General features: G+C 38.5%; 1 protein-coding gene and 1 non-coding gene across 2 annotated transcripts in view; one reads left to right on the top strand and one right to left on the bottom strand.

Moving 5' to 3' along the window:
- CHSY3 (chondroitin sulfate synthase 3) overlaps positions 1–19718 on the top strand; it is a 331984-nt gene that overhangs the window by 66064 nt on the left and 246202 nt on the right. The window lies entirely within an intron of this gene.
- On the bottom strand, positions 16281–16349 carry LOC114009477 (small nucleolar RNA SNORD42). The gene has a single exon (XR_003550886.1). It is a non-coding gene; the product is annotated as a small nucleolar RNA SNORD42 (small nucleolar RNA).

The following is a 19718-nucleotide window of genomic DNA, read 5'->3' on the forward strand; positions in this document are numbered from 1 at the left end:
GCTGGCCACAGTTTGAGTCCCGGACCTGGCAGCTTGCTTTCTCACTTTCCACCTCTCTCTCTTTTAAATACTAATATCTCATTGTTGTATACAAAAATCTATAATTTTCAATATAACATATTTTTCTTATAATTCAGCAAGCATATTGTATATTGACTGCAAAATGAATCATTCCACTTGAAGCCATTTAGGTGGAGAAACTGGAACTTGGTACTTTATCATTTCCTTACGGAAAAACAGGGTAGAGGATTTTCAGACTCCATTCGTGATGTGAACAGTGATTTGTCATCTGATCTGACTGGTCTCTCACCATTCCTCTTGATTGTAATGCAACTGTGTCAGTTAAGAACAGACCTTTCTCTCACTTTGATGGATCAAAACGGTGTGGCAATCAACCATTTTAAATATTGGGTTTTATTCAATGGTAAGCATTCTGTGACAATATTCTTGAGCAAATAAGGCAGTATGTGTTTAAAGTACTTTCTCCTCTAGTTTTCCATGCTCTGATGGCACACTAGTAAAATGCAACGTTCTGTGACCCATGTGGGAAGGTTCCCGGTTCATGATCAGAGACCATGTCCCTGATCCAGTACTCACTGATGCTGGGAGAACTGTGGCATCCAGACCATGTTGGAGGTGCTGTCTGTCTCTCTCTCTCTGTGTCTTTCTAACTCAAATACTGGGTCTTCCAAAAAGTCATGAGATATTTTTGCATAGAAGAACATAGAAAAGTATGTCATGACTTTTCTGACAATCCAATAAATAAATAAAACCTTAAAAAATATTGAAAAGATTTTTCTGTATGTAAGCGTTATTATTTCCCAAAGTGCAGGCTACCAATAGTCCACCTGAATCTGAAGTATGTGGGTCAATGCAGATTTCTTGGCTCCATTTCAGACTATATTGAATCAAAATCTCCAGAAATGGAGCCTGAGACTCAGCATTTAATCCAGTGTTTGGGTGATTTTTTCTTTTTTTGAAGAATGAAATGTAATTTAATTAATCAATTAATTTATTTTAAGTATTTAGTTGTGAATGTATTTTTCCCTGATGTTGATTTATAATTTTTTCAGAGGTTTTTCTGCCTTAGGGTGCATGCATTCACCAAAGAGAGAGACAGACACGGTGAGAAGGAAAGTGAGAAATCACCTCCCAGGGGAGTTAGCCACATTGCAGTCCCTTCTCCTGCATTTCCCTCCTGGGATCTTGGGCACACATGCACATGCACCTGATGTGAGCTTGAAGCCACTGGGTCTGGGACTTGAACCACAGTCAGTCACTGGAAGTCCAGCGATGTAACTGCTATGTCATCTGCTGGTCACAATTCATATTTTTTTCAGTGGTGAATTCTGGTTTAGATATAATTGTTGTACATTTTTGTGGGGTACAGTACAGTTTTTCAAAGCATCCATGCAGTATATAATGATCAAATCAAGTACATAGTCATATTCATTAATTGACATTGAACATTGCATTATGTTATACACATTTAATAATAGTTCTACTAGCTTTGTTTTGAAAGTATATACATGTTCAATGAGCTATTTTACCCTGCTGTGGAACAGCATTCTTTAGCCTCCTTGATTATTATTACTATTAGTTTTAGTTTTTGCTATTGAGCACACCAGAGAGAGAAAAAGTGAAAAATCACTCCCCAGAGAGGATGGCCATGCCACAATCCCTTATCCTCCAGTTTCCTCTTGGCATTTTGGGCATTCAGGCACATGGCGCCTGGCTTCATTTTCTAGCCTCTGAGTCCGGGACTCAAACTGTGCAGTTGGCCATGTTGCTATCCGGAGCCTTAAACTCCATGCCACCTGCTAGCCCCCATTCCACTTTTTTACATGGACTCTGTGTCTATTAATCATTTTCTCCTGAGACCCTTCTTCTTTCACACCTCCATGCCCCTTTTAAATTACCTTTCTGACATTTTAGGTAGAGTTTTCTATGAAAAAATACTTAAAATTAACGGATATCACATAATGGTTAAGTCAATGTTGTTTTGTATTGGTATATATTTTATAGTATTACCCCAGCTTTTCAGAAGATATTATCTGTGTCTTCCACACCTCCATGCATCTTTTAAGTTACCTTTCTGACATTTTAGGTAGAGTTTTCCATGAAAAATACTTAAAATGAATGGATATCACATAATGTTTAAGTCAGTGCTGTTATGTATTGGTATATATTTTATAGTATTACCCCGACTTTCCAGAAGATATCTATCTGTTGATTGTCAATAGAAGTAAATTTGTATTTTGATAGAGCTTTTCCTATTGTCTTATAAAATGGCATTTCAATAAATTCACTTTCTACCTAAACACATACCCACACCCACATGTGCACGCGTGAGCACACACACGTAGTTAACGGCAAATAAGTTGATGCAAATTTCTGACCAGGTTTGTGGAATTAGTATCAATACCACTATATTTAAAGTGGTTGATACTCCTATGACCAATGTAATGATTTACTCATTAATGTTAGACAACTAATCATTACTTAATGTAATTAAATAGATCATGTTTTATGATGCATATTTTCTTCAACTATGCTTTAGCTAATTGTAGGTAAGTCATTAAATACATTGGTTGTATGCTAGACACATTTTCTTGCTGTTCACAGATATTCAATTCAAAACACTTAGTGGGGGCAAATCATTATTTTTCTCTGCCTCTAATTGATCTCAAGGCTAAGTAGAAACTTTCTCATGAATAACTTAATTTGTTTCTTTGTATGCAAAGAATATATCATTTCAAAACATGATATAAATGATTTTGTGAGATTCTTTGGAAAAAAATGGGTAGAAATTAATTTTTCCCCCTCATAAATACTTTCATCTTTTATTCAGTGTTTGAGTCATTCTGGTAAGGTACTCTTAAGTGCTATTTCCATAATGGTTGAAGGTCAGCCAGAAATATAAGCTTGAGTAAAAGTGTTCTACTTTAATTAATACACTAAGGCAGCTTCTTTCTCTCAAACTGAGAAAAAAAAAAAAACATAAATTTTCATCAGAAGACTAGTGAAGCATTGTGCATGTATTTTTTTTGTGAATAAATAAAGCGAACGTTTTACACTTCTTTCAGTTTCTCTAACACTCTAGGCTGTTTTCTAGCCATGGGTTCTTGCCATCCACTGTTTCTTTGCCTGTAAAGAGGACTCTTTAGGGCTGACTCTGAGGCCTGGTGGTTAAGAGAGCTGAATCTCACATGGCAGATCATATGGTTCAAGACCTGGGCTCTGCAGCTTGTAAAACACACCAAGCATTTGTGTGTGTGCCCCAAATCCCCAGAGTTGGAGAAATGGAGAAGGGATTGTGGAGTGACCATGTCCTACCTTACAGAAGGGTGCTTTCTCCACTACCTTCTCTGTCTCTCTCTGGTGAGATAATGCACTCTCTAGCATACCAAAAGCAAAAACAAGCCCCTCCAAGTCTGTCAAGTTGCCTCCTTATGTTCTTGGTCCCCACTTGAAAGAGATCTTCTAAATCAGCCTTGCTTTACTATTAATGTAGATCTCCACTTCAGTCTTTTGTTTATTTTTTATTTTTATTTTTTGAGAGGTTTTTGCTATAGGGCATGTGTGCTTGCCAGAGAGAGACAGAGATAGAAAGTGAGAAATCACCCCCCAGGGGGGATGGCCATGCCGCAATCCCTTCTCCTCCATTCTCCTCTCGGGATCCTGGGCACGTACGCGCACGTGCCCGCCGTGAGTTTAAGCCACCGGGTCTGGGACTCAAACTGCCGTCAACTACATGGGAGTCGAGCGACATATAGCCATTATGCTAACTGCTGGTCCCTCTGTTTGTTTCTTTCTTGAGACTTATCTCCACTTGTAATTGCTTTTTGTGTTTACTAATTTTGTTTTTGTTTTGTCTCTCTTTTCTAATGGGCGATAAGCAAATTGAGACCAGAGAAAACTTTTGTCTTGGAAACATTTGCATCACAAGTGCCTTGCAGAATGCCTGGCACACAGAATGTACTCAGCACATGTATTGTTTTAGCTTTAGGGGTGCCTTGATGCTTGAATGGATTTGTAGATGGACAATCATGTAGACCTGACAGACGGATAGATAGATATGGAAAAACATAGATAGGAAGAAACACATAGAAATGTTCATACATATATATACAGATAAATATATAGATAAATGCTCTTCAGGTGAAAATGTTTACAGAGGAAGACGGTATGATTAGCATGAAATATTGTGAATTTTACTTTTTGGAGAGATTTTTTTTTTTGCTATAGGACGCGTGTGCTCACTGGAGAGACAGACAGAGAAACAGAAAGCAAGAAATCATCTCCCAGGGTGGAATGGCTACACTGTAATCCCTTCTCCTCTATTCTCCTCTTTGGATTTTGGGCACACATGCATTCATGCTCAGTGTGAGTTTTAAGCTGCTGGGTCTGCGACTTGAACCGCGGTTGAATATGTGGGAGTCCAGTGATGTAACTGCTATGCCTTCTACTGGTCCCAGTAGTGCAACTATTGGACCAGTGATGAGGGACGGATAAATCTTCAGAATAATTTTATACTTATCCAAACTATTTGAACAGAATGGGTGATTCAGGCCATACACTTTTATGGCTTGCCCTGGTTTTCGGAGACCTTATACTTACACTGTTGTGTGTAACTTGGTTAAATGTAACTTGCTTGTTATATATGTGCACATATTTTTTTCCTTATATAAAAAAGACATGATTTGTTGTTATCATTTGTTTAATAATACTACTCTAAGCTGTAAAACCATGCTCTCAGAAGCCATGCTGTGACTTGAATTTGTTAAATCTCCAAACCTGATGATGTGGGTGATATCTTTGGGACGTGGTGAGTTATCATATCCAACTCTAAATTTTCAAGTTAAATATCAAGGTAAATGCCTCCACTGTGTCAGATATATAGACGGTCATAGCAGGTCTTTCTCGTGAAGCTAGAAAATTAAGTTTTATTGAAGTATGTCCATCTCAATGTATGCTTAGCACATTCCTTGGCCTTCTATTTAAAAATGTATAAAACTCTCCAGAAGAGAATGGACTATTAGGAATTAAAAGGGCATGTACTGAACAAGTCCAGGAGGTTGAAAGTGAGAAGTTTTTAAGATCATTCTGTTCTCCAATTTATAATAAGATGGAAATAATTCTGCATGTATTTTAATATTAATAATAATGCAGGAATTGTGTATTTTGTACTTGGCATAATTTTACAGCAAAAGATAATAGACTTTCATTACATTATTTAATCAGCCAAAATATATAATAGTGAGTTGCTTGAAGACAGATGCTGTCTTAAGGACATGAAATAATAGAATGAAGATTTAAGATTGACCGTAAATTTTAATTTCATGCTTTATTCATTTAGCTTTATAATCTTTAGTCATTGACTAATGAAAGAGTAATATCAGAATACTATATACCCTAAATGGAATTGTTTACTGTTTATTATATCACGAGGCTCTAAGGCAGGCAAGTTTTTATGTATCTATGTACACAGCAGCTCTGTAAGTTACTAAAATGGTCTCTTTCACAGATCAGAAAATTGTGACTCAGAGAAGTTCTAGTGGTCTAAGACCATATGGTTAAAATTGCTCAGTCAAGTTTATATTTGTTCTCAAACCCTAAATTCTTTGTGATGGATCACATCACTTCTTGCGAAATAGCATCAGCAATTTAAAATAATATTCAGAGGGGCCAGACTGTGGTGCACTGATAAAAACACCCATGCTGCAAGGCAGTCCTACATGGGTAGATTTCTGGTTCATGTCTGGAAACTTCCCTAAGTATGCTGGTGCACACGTGCCCATTACCTAGGGCTTGCTGAAGACAGAGTAGATGGAGGCTTTAAGATCCTGGTGGGAGCGTTTACTTTCTTTTCCCCTCTCTCTCTCTATCATGCAAGAGCTAAACTTAGAAAAAATGAAATAATAATATTCAGAGATGTTATGACTGTGGGCTGTATGTTTCCACTTAGCACACATGTTTCAGGAGTGACCAGCCTCTGAAATAAGAACTAGTGATAGTCTGAAACTAGACCTATGAGGCTTCTCCCCAAGGACCTCGCTATTGTAAAGTGAGGTTGTTGCTGGTAACTGTAAATGTGTGCACATGCTTGGGTTCTGCTGGGAATTCATCTATATTATTTTACACATCTCTTCATCTCTACCTAATTCAAAAGTGTGAAAGGGCTGCTTCCCTAGAGCAACTCTCCGTATGCCTTGTTTAACCCACGATGCTCCAAATCGCTCTGGCAAGAGACCATATTTCCCCCTGTGAATCAGATTGGAATTCTGACTGACTGAAAGTAGGTAATTTGAACAAAAAGAACTTTAATCTTGCTTGGTACCAACAGACTGAGTCAAAATTATTTATAACGACTTATAAACAGTCCTCAAGTTTGAAAATGTTCCAGATTTTCTCCTGATTTGCTACTCTAACCTTCAAATCCAAAAGGTTAGTTATCTATCTCCTAATTCCCTACATTTGTCCTGGTGGTTCTTTCTTTCCCTCCTCCTCCTTCTCTTTTTTCTCCTTTTTCTTCTTCTTTTTAAAAGAGAGATTTTTACTATAGAGTGCGTGCACTCACCAGAGAGACAGAGAGAGGCTGAGAGACAGAAAGCGAGAAATTACTCCCTACGGGGGGATGGCAACACTGCGCTCCCTTCTCCTCCATTCTCCTCTCAGAATTTTAGGCACGTATACACACCCACCGGGCACGAGTTTTAAGCCACCAAGTCTGGAACTTGAACCAGGGTCGACTACATGGGAGTCTAGCAATGTAACCATTATGCCATCTGCTGGTCCCTATCCTGGTGGTTCTTGACAATGTCCTTTCCTGGGGTCCTTTATGCTTGGAGCATTCTTTGCTGCTTTGCCAAATCTTACTCGTATTTCACATCTGGCTCACGTCAACTTTGGCAAAGGCATTCTCAGCTGTTCCCATCTCTGTTAATCATCCCTCCTAAGAATTCTTTCCGCTCATGTTGTTTTCACAGTTCTTTGCTTTCTAACCTTTTGTGTGGTCATTTGCCTCTTGACTTCAGTGCGTGACTGTATTTTCAAATAGATTCTAAACCTCCGATGGTCAGAAATCACATCATACATTCATTTCTTGTGCTTGTAATACCCGGATCAGGCAACAGACAACTGGCATTTAATGCCTATGTTCAATTAATAAACCTAATTACTAGGTGAAGGCTTGTAATTTCTGGGGACCATTAGCTATAGTTATTTAACTTCTTTCAAGTTGAGACCTCATTAGAATAAAACCAATTAATCAGCACTGAGTATTTCAGTAAGGAGAGATTTACTTTTGAGAGTAAGGAAGAAATTTTAAGCAGGTTTCGACTTGTGGTCTTGTCAGTCATATGGCACGAAGGACAGAGGGTACAAACATTTCAATGGAAAAGAATCTACAAGGATAGAGCTGGCACTTACACCTGGTTTCATACTTTAATTTTGAAAATCCATAATAACTTAATTGATTTCACTTAAAAAAAAGAAAATCTCATGTTGAAACCCATTAAAAGCTTAATTGAACATCAAACGTGCATAAAACATTATCATTACAAACATGTGGACTGTCATATTGTTCCCTTTAGTTTGGTCTAATTGCCTTTCTGACAGTGTCGTTGTAGGCTGTGTGCTTTTGTTTTTGCCTTTAACTAGATGATAAAACTTAAAAGTGTATCATTTTCCTTAATATCCCATTGTTGGGGAGCCATTTGTAAACTTGTACATTGTTATCTTTTACTAATATTTTTATGATCTGAATAATAAAGTCTATTGGGTTGTTAGAAAAGTCATAACATATTTCTGAATAGAAAAGCATGAAAAAATATGTCATGACTTTCCTGACAACCTAATTTATACTATAGGGTACTATTTCTTTTTACTTACCCCAATATTTAGCTTTGAGAATTGGCACCAAAACTTAAGTAGTGGTTGATGGTCCAGAGACTCATCCTTGGTGTCTGAGATGGATAGTGCCCTGCTGCTATGTACTGTGATCTCACCTTCCATTTTGGGTTACCTTTAATCATTCACCGTCCAAGAGAGGGTTGCCCTGAAATTCCAAAAGGCAGGGGTGCACCTATGGTTTGCTTTCCTTACATTTGATATTTTAGTGCATGTTCATTTTGAAAAAGACAAAAACAAAAATTTTTTTTTTACTTAAATGAATGATTTATTAAAAACTCTAGCCATAGCAAAAACATCCTAGAAAATTCCAGTGTTTAAACAGATCTCAGGGTTCCAGAAAAGTGAAAAGATGAAAAATAATGAGAGAGATGGGAACCAGCAGTTGGCATCATGGCTATGTCGCTGGACTCCCACATAGTCGACCGAGGTTCATGTCCCGGACCTGGTGGCTTAAAACTCAGGCCGGGCGCGTGTGCGTGCGTGCCCAAGATCCCAAGAGGAGAATGAAGGAGAAGGGATTGCGGCGTGACCACCCCCCCTGGGGGGTGAATTCTCCCTTTCTGTCTCTATGTCTCTGGCTGGCTGGCTGGTGAGTGCACACGCCCTATAGCAAAAACCTCTCAAAAAAAAAAAAAAACCCATAAAAAATAATGAGAGAGAGGAGGAGCACCAGCAGTTGGCATCATGGCTATGTCGCTGGACTCCCACATAGTCGACCGAGGTTCATGTCCCGGACCTGGTGGCTTAAAACTCAGGCCGGGCGCGTGTGCGTGCGTGCCCAAGATCCCAAGAGGAGAATGGAGGAGAAGGGATTGCGGCGTGACCACCCCCCCTGGGGGGTGAATTCTCCCTTTCTGTCTCTATGTCTCTGGCTGGCTGGCTGGTGAGTGCACACGCCCTATAGCAAAAAACCCTCAAAAAAAAAAAAAAAACCTATAAAAAATAATGAGAGAGAGAAGGAGCTGACTTGAGGACACATAAGCCCTGTTCCTGGGATATTTCCTTTCTTACTTTCTTTTTGTAGTTCTCAAAATTGTGGCAAAACAAGCCCATGCCCCTCACCCCACCCCCAAGTCTGCATTATATAGAAGGAGGCACCCTGATCCTTTTGTGTAACCTAAAATTCTTGACGTAATTCTAAGTAAGAAGTAGCTTTTCTTACTTAGGTAAAAACTCTTAATGCCTGTTTCATGAGCTCTCGTCCAAGAAATCTGCATGGTGAAAGCAACTACTGGCCTCATTACTGTGGTCTATGTGTATGTTTGGATGAATATGAGAGCATGCCCTGCAATTGGAACCTCAATGACACGTCCTCCACCCTCATGATGCTCTTGAAACCTGACCTGTAACAGGCAAGAAATCAGTAGGAAAGCTCTTCATTCCCCTGAGTGTCCAGTTCTTGCGTACTGTTATATTACATACTGCTCTCTGTTGTCAGTTGTATGCCTTGCACCTTCTTAGGGCTTTCCTCACTCTCTTAGACGTATTTGGCCTGTTTTAGCCTTTTCTCTCATGTACCGCCCTGTGCCTTCTACTTGATCTTTAGTGCAATGGCTGGGTCTTGTGATGGGTCACTTGTGCTTTCTAATCTTGTGAGGGGTCTCATGTCTCCAGTTGCTCTCACACTGTGCTTGCAACTCTCTCACATGATGCTCTTTGCTCCTCTGTTGCCTTTCACGGTTCTCCCATTGAATGCCTCTCTTGTGAGTTCTCTCAGTTATGGTGTTTATGAAACCTTTATGCCATAGATACTGTCTGGTCTGGTCATGCTTTATCAGGAATTCAGTCCTATCTACCTTGATTGTTGGTTCAGTCATATTACTCTGTATAAGATGATATGCTTTCCCAAAATAACTTGTTCCTGTTTAATTGCTTCTAATTTAATTATCCTTTTTATGAAGAATTTTAGAGAACTCAGAACCCCACATATAGTCAGAGCTTAACTACTTCACTGTATCAACTGAACTGAACAAATTTTGTCTGTTTTTCTGTGAATTAAATTCCTGTATGACTAGCTATTTTCTGCATATAAAACTCTTCTTGTGGGACCAGCAGTTGGCATCATGGCTGTGTCACTGGACTCCCATGTAGTTGACCACAGTCCGACCTGTTTAAGCCACCCAGACCCGGTGGCTTAAACTCATGCCAGGTGCATGTGTGTGCGTGCTCAGAATCCCAAGAGGAGAATGGAGTAGAAGGGATTGTGGTGTGACCATCCCGCCTGGGGGGTGATTTCTTGCTTTCTGTCTCTCTGTTTCTCTCTGTCTTTTTGGCAAGCGCACATACCCTATAGTAAAAATTTCTCTAAGGGGAAAAAAAAATCTTATTGTAATGAATATAAACATTTCTTTCTTTCTTTTTTTTTTTTTTTGAGAGGTGTTTGCTACAGGGCATGTTTGCTCACCAGAGAGACAGAAAGCGAGAAATCACCCCCCAAGGGGGATGGCCATGCTGCAATCCCTTCTCCTTCATTCTCCTCTTGGGATCTTGGACATGCACACACACGCGCGCCTGGTGTGAGTCTAAGCCACCTGGTCCGGGACTTGAACCACGGTCGACTACATGGGAGTTCAGGGACATAGCCATTATGCTAACTGTTGGTCCTAAACATTTCTTTTTTAATTGTTGTATTTTTAAAGAAAATTTTAAATGCAAATTTATTACTTCAGGATTTAAAAAGGATGAAATATATATATATATACATATGTATATGTGTATATATATATATGTGTGTGTGTGTGTGTATTGTGTGTATGTTTGTATGTGCGTGTGTGTGTGTGTATATATATACACACACACATATATTAAAAACTTTTTTTTTCTTTCTCTTTTTAATAGCCTTTGCTGTTTGGTATGATTTCTGTTAGAATTTTTCAGTAGTCTATATTGTCATTTTGTAAAATTCCCTCCTTTCAGTTTTTATGGGCAGTGCTTTGATTAAAGACCTTGTTACCTCTCCTAGAGGAATGATGAGCTACATCCTCACAGTCTGTCTCCTCTCCAAGTGATTGCTTCCAGAGTAATCTTTCTAAAACATGTCATTCTGGAAAAGACGCTTCCGTGCTTACAATACTTCAATGTCTTGACAAAAGGCAGACTCCATGGCAAAATCTGCCTCTGCTTACTTTCTCAACAAAAATTACCCCACTCTCTCTGAAGCAGAACTACTTGTCTTCTCCTCTAGAATGACAGGCTGTTTCGCAACACCACAGCTTTTTCACATGTTGGTTCCTTGATCTGGAATGCTCCTTTTTTGTCTGGTTGGCAAATGCCTATCTGTCCTGATTAATAGATTGACCACCCCTAAACTTTCTATAATGGAAAAAAAAAAAAGCTTATCAGTTCAAATAACTGACTATGAAAACAGGATTTCATCAAAGCTGTTTTGGGGCCAATGAGATTTCCTGGAATGTAGTTTCTTTCCAGTAGCCCTTAGCTGGAAGAGGTAGCTTGGAGCTGTGGAGGCCCTTCACACTGAGCTTGCGACATTAGTGTCTGTTCCTCCTTGTGAATCACACTCAGTGGATGGAATGTGCCTTAAGGGTGTGAGATTTTCATTAGAGGAAGGAGCTAATTAGCCCTTACGTAAACTGACCCTGGCTTGGTGATTCTGTGACCGCTAATGATGAGTCAGACCAGTCAAAGGAACAATAATTCCAACTGAACTATGTAAAATGTGTTTATGCTCGTCCTTACCCAGCGGTACTCTGATACAATTCCTATTGCTCATCTTTGAACCAGAATCTTTTACATCGTCTCTGGTGAAATGAAAGTATCATGGGTAACCCAGTGTACTCATGATGCCTCAGGACTGGCAAGTGTGGTTGGGTAGTTGGTACACTTTGCAGTTCTAGAGGAACTGTGTGACGCAGCTCTGAGGAGTGGCACAGAGAATGAGATTAAAGAGCAGGAAGCAGAGCACAGGGTCCTTCACTGGGCATCCAGGTGGGCAGCACAGCAGAGGATGACGAGTCACAGCTATTCTGTAGGTTTCAGGCTGCCTTTCTTTTCTCTATAGAAAGAATCTAAATTGGTAATGACTACATTGGAATATATGTTAATAATATAGAGAATATGTATATATATGTAGAGAAATACTATTAGGCCTGATATTTAAAATCTGTTAAGACTTTTGATTTCATTATTTCTGATAAAATTAGAGGAATCTCTACTTACTACTCTAGTTTCCAAGCTATATTTATGAGGAGTTTTCCAAAAATTAATAGAAAATTCATATTCTGAAAAAATATGCATGGATTTCGGATTTTTCTTGCACCAAAACAAACTTATAGTTTAACTCCGTATTCATCAAAGATTTTTGAAGTAACCTCATAATTTTTATTTAGAAATGATTACCAGGACCATCAAATGGCATAATGATTATGTCACTGAACTCTCACATAGTCAGCTGCGGTTCAAGTCCCGGACCTGGCAGGTTAAAACTCATGCCTGGGTGCGTGTGCGTGAGTGCCCCAAATCTCAAGAGGAGAATGGAGGAGAAGTGTCTGTGGAGTGGCCATCTGCCCAGGGGTGTGATTTCTCCCTTTCTGTCTCTCTGTCTCTCCAGCAAGTATATTCACCTTATAGCAAAAAATCTCTAAATTAAAAAAAAGATAATTTATCATAATTTATGATATGACAAAATTACTTCTCTTTGACTTTAGTTTCTATAGAAAGTAGCAAACTGAAGAATGTAAAGAATTGATTGTAAGATGGGGTTTTGACTGGAATGTCATACATGAAGATTAATCAGAAAACTAGGGAACTAAGATGGATCTCAAGTAAGCCAACAGAAGCTCTTAGAAAGATGACCTGGCACCATAAATAGTTCTTCCTGGCAGAGAGGATTAGAGAAGATATATGAAAGAATTTATAACATAAAATAACCTGGGCTTTTCCAGCTAAGCATTGTAAGCAGTAGAGATTGCAAAAGAGCAACCACACCAGAGGATTACCTTGAGAAAGACTTTGAAGGAAGAAAAAAAGAATGATCTTTGCTAGCAGAGAGCATATCACAGAACACTTGGTAGGCAGGGCTAAATTGAGAAGGTTGATGTGTGAATAGAGTGCTGGGCATTTGCTTTTCAACAATTTGAAAAGATTTTTGAAATCAACAATTTGAGTAGCTGACATGTAAATATTTTCTCAAAAATATTTAAAACCATACTGTTTCTGTTGTTATAGAGTCACAAATAAAATTATGCAAAATTATAAGAAATATTTTGAACATTATCTTTAAAATTCAGTATTCTGAAATTTTGAAAGTTGTTTATTAACTGTCAAGAACTATAAAGTATGAGCAAAAATGTTTTGATATGTACAGTAAATGTTTGTGGAAAAATGTAAAAATAAACAAATGGGAAAAAAGAATTGATTGTAAGATGATTTTTGTTGTCTTTAATGTTAAGACAGTATTTTAATACAGTAATGAATTAGTAATCATTTCATATGTAAAATAATTATTTCACTGGAGATTTGACTGTGATGGTCAAATATAAATAGATGGGTCGGCAGATAGCATAGTGGTTAAGGAGCTGGACTCCCACGTGGCTGACTGTTGTTCAAGTCCTGCCCCTGGAGACTTGCTATCTCACTTTCTCTCTCTCTTTCTGTTAAATTTAAAAATAATAATGATAAATAAATAAATAATTCTAAAAAATAAAAAGTCCAACCTTTGAGGAAAAAGAAATTGCAAAGAAAGTGCTTTCTTGGGACCAGCACGAGGCATAAAGGTTATGTTCCTGGACTCTTATATGGCCGACAGTAGTTTGAGTCTCGGGCCCAGCCACTTCAAACTCACTCTGAGCACATATGTGCCCAAAATCCTGACAAGAGAATGGATGAGAAGGGATTGCAGTGTGTCCATCCTCCCAGGAGGTGATTTTTCTCTTTCTCTCTCTCTGTCTTTCTCTGGTGAGTGCATGCACCCATTAGCAACAACAACAACAACAACAACAAAGTGCTTTTTAAAATTAGATTATTTGATAATTTTTTCATTTTATAATCCATTTTTGGCATATATTACACTGTCATTCTGTGGATATTTGAATAATATTCTCCTTTGAAATGTTCCATATATTCAGTGTAGTGAGGCATCAACCATCTTTTTATTTTTTGGAGAAGTTTTTACCATAGGGTGCCTGCACTCGCCAGAAAGAGAGAGAGAGACAGAGAGACAGAAAGCGAGAAATCACTCCACCGGGGGGGGGGATGGCCACACCACAATCCCTTCTCCTCTCGGGATCTTGGGCATGCACGCACACGCGCCCAGCATGAGTTTAAGCCACCGGTTCTGGAACTCGAACCACGGTCAACTACATGGGAGTCCAGCGGCATAGCCATTATGCCAACTGTCCCATCAAGTCAGTGTTCTAAGTATTGTGTATATAGTTGTTGCATGGATTCAGTGTGATAGTTGAGGTAGGTGTCATCATTTTTCTCTTTATACAAGTGAGGACTTGCTCTGGTTCGTAAGCAGTTACATTCAGAATTGCATCCCAGCTGATCTGACTGCATTCTGTGTGTTCAAAAAAAGTAAAGGATGAAACCAGTCTTGTTCAAGAAGATCGGCTGCTTTGCTTTCTCTCTTTTTGGTACAATAGTTGACATGAAAATATCCCTATTGTAGATTCCCACAGCTGTGGAAGGTGAGCAGTTGAGGTCTCACAAGGAAGCAAAATGGGATCCGTTTAGAACTAGAATCTACTTCTTATGAACTGGCAGGAAATTTCCAAGGAAGAATCCTGCACCTTGGCCACACGGAGACCTGTGGCAGGGTATAGAGCTGAATAAACCATTTCTTCTTCCATCAACAGATTTTGAGGTCTCTTTAACATAGTTTCCCATTTTGTACTCAAATCATGTTCTCGAGGTCAACATTATTCAGTAACCGTATCATAATCAATGAACATTCCAGATTCTTACACAGGGTCTTTTGATGCCAGCACACTGGGTGTTCTGTTACTAGCTCATGTATTGTCACTATTAAAGTCACTTTCTTTACTGCCAGAATGTGGCAGATGCAAGAAATCATGGGTTTTGTACTTACTTTAGGAGAATGTCTATCAACTAACTTGCAGTCAGACCTCCCTCTCTCTCTCTCTCTCTCTCTCTCTCTCTCTCTCACACACACACACACACATATACACACACACAAGACACACCATACCATACACAAGAATACTGGGATGTTGGCTAACTAGGTTTAAGGACTCTAATAATACTTAGGGATCTTCTTACTCATTTTGGAAGCATAAGTCTTCTAGCAAATAAGAGTATAATTCTGCTAGGACCAGCAGATGGAATAATGGTTAAGTCACTAGATTCCCATGTAGTTGACTGCGGTTCAAGTTCTGGATCCAGTGGCTTCACACTTATGCCAGGTGCATGTGTGTGTATGTCAAAAACTGTGAGAGGAGGAGAAGGGATCGTGGTGTGACCATCCCCACTGAGGGGGGTGATTTCTCACTTTGTGTCTCTCTGTTTCTCTGTGTCTCCAGCAAGCACTCACACCCTATAGCAAAACTTTCTTGCTAAAAAAAGAAAGGAAGAACGAGAGTATAATGTTACCAACAGTAACAATAACATGCAAAACTCAACAAATTCTGAATATTTTGTAATTACCATTTTGTAATAGAGAGCATGGTGTTTGTCTCTGAATTGTTGGAGGAACATTGGGAAACATAAAAATAAAGTAACTTCTGTAAAGTCTGCGAATTATAAAAAGTAAAATAAGCGAGTATATATTGATTTCATCTCCATTATAATATTATATGTCACATCCCATAAATGTGCTCAGATATTTGCTGTAACCATGTCCACATAAAGATACAATGAATTGTCTTGGGACACTAGACTCAAATATAAAAGGGGGTTAGTGAATGAAGGATATCTAGGGGCCTCTCTTTTTCTGAGAATTGGTATTCCTTTAGCAATATGCAGTATAGTTCTTTCTGGTTGGAAGGCTTACATATACATAAAAGGCTCTTAACACATGAATATTTATCTATTTATATGAAAGGCAGGATTTCAGGCTTGTATGTACAATGGTTTGACTTACAAGAACTGCTTACCTTGACATTTTTATTCCTGGTGACGATAACTCTGTATTAAACTAAAAAAGATTTGTTTAAAAAGGAAGAGTTAACTATAACACATGTGGACAAGCTCTATGGTACTGCAATAATGAGCTGCTCAAGAGAAGCTGGAACCCACATGGCCGCTGAGGTTCGTATCTGGGCTGGAGGTCTGGGAGAAGGGGCTCACAGAGTGAGGAGACCTGGTGGGGGGTGCGCATGTGTCTGTCTCTTACTCTCTCTCTCATGTGTGCACATAGATGCTTTCATGAATAAAGAACATTTGTTTGTTTCCATCTGTGGTTTCTTTGTTCATGTCATTTTTTTCCCCCAATAGTGATCTTTTCCATCATTGTGGGAAAAAAACAATTTTTTTTTAAACAACACGTTGTTTTTCTTATGGAGCCTCTGCCTGGGGCTGGTTCACTTGAGCAGTTCATTAAAAAGGTCTAATAATTGGCTTTTTAAGTAGTTAAGAGAAAGCACCTTTGTTGCTATTTGATAAGATAGTTTGTGGTATTACTACCTAATAGTCAGAATTTTTGGTTTTGTTTTGCTTTTTTGGTTTCAGATATTTTTCTAACATTTTCATTTAATGGGTTTCATTTGAGTGGGTACTATGCAAGCTGCTGTCTGCTAGAGGTGTTCTATCTAAACCCTCTCATTGTCAAAAGAACAACTTATGGCAGAAATGATTAACCCTGCCTTATTTTTACCTGAGTCACAATTCAGATAATTTCAGGTAAAATGATGTGTCCCAAAGGTCTTGAAGGAAACAGCAGGATGGCCATGGGATCTTAGGTCTCTTTGCCCTCAGACCACATACTGTTCATTTATACTGATCCCCAAGAACAAAACAATCCAAAGAAAGGTATTTCAAGAGTACATTACATTTCAATAAGTGATCAGCAACTGAATGATGAAGTACCAGGCAGTTTTAAGGACAATGCTGTTTCCAGTACAGATGACTTGGGTATAGCTGTGCCCTTGTGAATCCTTGCGACTCACCACCTCACCACCGTGGGCAGCTCAGAACAAAGGAGTTTTTGTGCAGACTATATCTGTACTCAACAAGTGGACTGGACACTCAGAGCTGGTTTCAGTTGTCTGAGAGACAGTTTTATTTTTTAGAGAATTTTATTTTACTTATTATTATTTGATATAGGGTATGTGCACTCACCAGAGAGAATCAAGAGAGAAAGAGAGAGGAAGAGAGAAAAAGTGAGAAAGCAAACCACCAGGCCTGGGGCTCAAACCACGATCAGTCTTGGGTCAGTTTTGTGGGAGTCCAGTGCCTTAATCACTACACTATCTGCCAGCCCAAGGCAGTTTTGGTAATGCAGACAGGCAACAAAACATGCTCAAGATTCATTAAATAAAGCAAAAGAAAAAAGAGGGAATGCAGTGAGAACAGCTGTTATCCAGGTGATCACATTTCAATGGTAATTATTTCCTTTAAATTAAATATTCCTTTACTTAGAGGGAAATAAAAGACTGAAAAATACCAAGTTTAATTTATCATGACTATAAAACTCAGAAGATTAAGGGCGAATTTTGTCCAAGCTGTAATCATTAAGATAAATCCTTTTCACACATATACTAAGTAATTTTCTTGATTTTGCCTTGCTTAGTCTGATCACTATAAGTGTATTAAATAAGAAAACAAAACAAATGACTTATGTTGGAAGGAAAAGACAATAAGCCAGAGATGGATTTCCTAATGGGGATTTTATCAAGGCAGGGCTAAAAGAAATCCATCTAAACCTTCCCTTCTCCAGTCTCTTCAGTCCTTTTTCTTTCTGTCTCTGTGCTGCTTGTTTTTTCACTTTACACACAACTTTCCACCTTTCTAGGAAGTAAATGTGCTAATACAGGACTTTATAGTGCTGGAATAAATGTTAATGTCATTTATTTTTAGATTCTTTTTTAGTTCTGAGCTTGAGGCTCTAATTATTTTGTTGGCTTTCATTGCTATATTTTGCTTTGAAAAAAAGATTATCACCGTTTTTTTTAAAGTTTATATCTTTCTTTTATGAGAGTCAGAAGGGGAGACAAAGAGAACGAGGAAGAGAAAAAGAGAGAGGAAGAGGTATGGAAAGAGAAGAGAAAGAAGATAAGCACTCTCATTCGGGTCTCATGTCATGATCCCCTCTCTGCTCCCAGCCTTCCCAAGCCAGCAAAGAATATGTCTGTTCACCCAGAAGGTATAGGTTGACTGGCAACCAAAACCGTGGCCTTCCACGGAGCAGTGCGTTACTACTGTACCTTTGAGCAGGTTCAATGAAATTTTATATGACTATAACCACCCCAAGGGAGTTGGCCATGCACAATCTCTTCTCCTCTATTTTCCCTCCCAGGATCCCTTCTCCTCCATTTTCCCTCCCAGGTGCACATGCACCCGGCATGAGTTTCAAGCCACTGGGTCTAGAACTCAGACCGCAGCCAGTCATGTGGAGTCCAGCAACATAATCACTACACCATCTGCTGGTTCCACAATGAAATATTTTAAGTCATACTTAAGGTATGTCTTTGACTTCAAAACTTATTATATAATAATACGTAATATATAAGATTAATTTTAGTCATACCTAATTAATTTTTTTTCAGGTTTTTGCTGTAGGGTATGTGTGCTTGCCAGAGGTAGAGACAGAGGGAGGGAAAGTGAGCAGTTATCCCCTCTGATGGGATGGCCATGCCACATTCCCTTCTCCTCCATTCTCTTCTTGGGATTTTAGGCACGTGCACATACATGCCTGGCATGATTTTCCATCCGTTGGGTCTGGGACTTGGACCATGGTAGGCCATGGGGAGTCCTGCACCTTAACTACTACAGCAGCCGCTGGCTCCCATATCTAAATTATTTAATACAAAATATTTTGCTAGTGACCTTTCCACTAAGGAACTTCCAGTGTATCCTGTATGTTTGTCTGTACACATCATGAAGATGTGAGAGTCTGCTGCTAAAAATGAACACTGTGCCTTTTTTTTTTGATTTTATGACTTTTCTGCAGTAAATATGTATGTTTCGAGTTTACCTAAATATATAGAAATATATTAATTAACTGAAAAAAAGGAAAAGCACTAACTATATTTAATAATTTATTTTTTAAGCTTGAAATTATGGTAAGCCTCCCAACTAAAACTGTTATTATTTATATATTTGTTTAGCTAAAAGGTACAGACATGTTCATTAGTATTATACTGTAATTAGAAAAAATTGCTATTCATTTATAGGTAAGGCAAAGTAAACTAGAAATTAGTCTAATAAGGAAAATGCTGTATTAAAAAGTTAAAAGACTGAGTAACTTTAAAAAATAATAGCTTAGCGTCCAGCCCAGTGGTGTAGTTAGGAGCAAACTGACCACAGTGCTCATCGGGCACTGTAGATTTCTGGGTTGTAGGTCCTTGGGTTGGCCTCAAAGACACGCCGGCCATGCACATGGCTACTTCACTCCTGATGAGCTGAAGGGTTGGGAAAAGGGAATTGTAGCATAATAAGACCCCATTGAGGGTGTCTCTCTCTCTCTCTCTCTTTCTCACATGTAAGTGTTCTCTCTCATAAATAGAACAATTTAAGTTAAAAAAATAGGATTTAACTGTGTCTTCTATATATATTACATACTTATTTACTGTAGAACATATTAAATATTTAAGGATTTCAGTTTATAAAAACTATTTCAATTAGAATGGCTTCCATTTTTTTAAGACTTGTTTTTTTTTTTTTTTTTT

This window comes from Tupaia chinensis, unplaced genomic scaffold, assembly GCF_000334495.1.
Source record: "Tupaia chinensis unplaced genomic scaffold, TupChi_1.0 Scaffold000541_1, whole genome shotgun sequence".
In the NCBI taxonomy this organism is placed as follows: domain Eukaryota; kingdom Metazoa; phylum Chordata; class Mammalia; order Scandentia; family Tupaiidae; genus Tupaia; species Tupaia belangeri.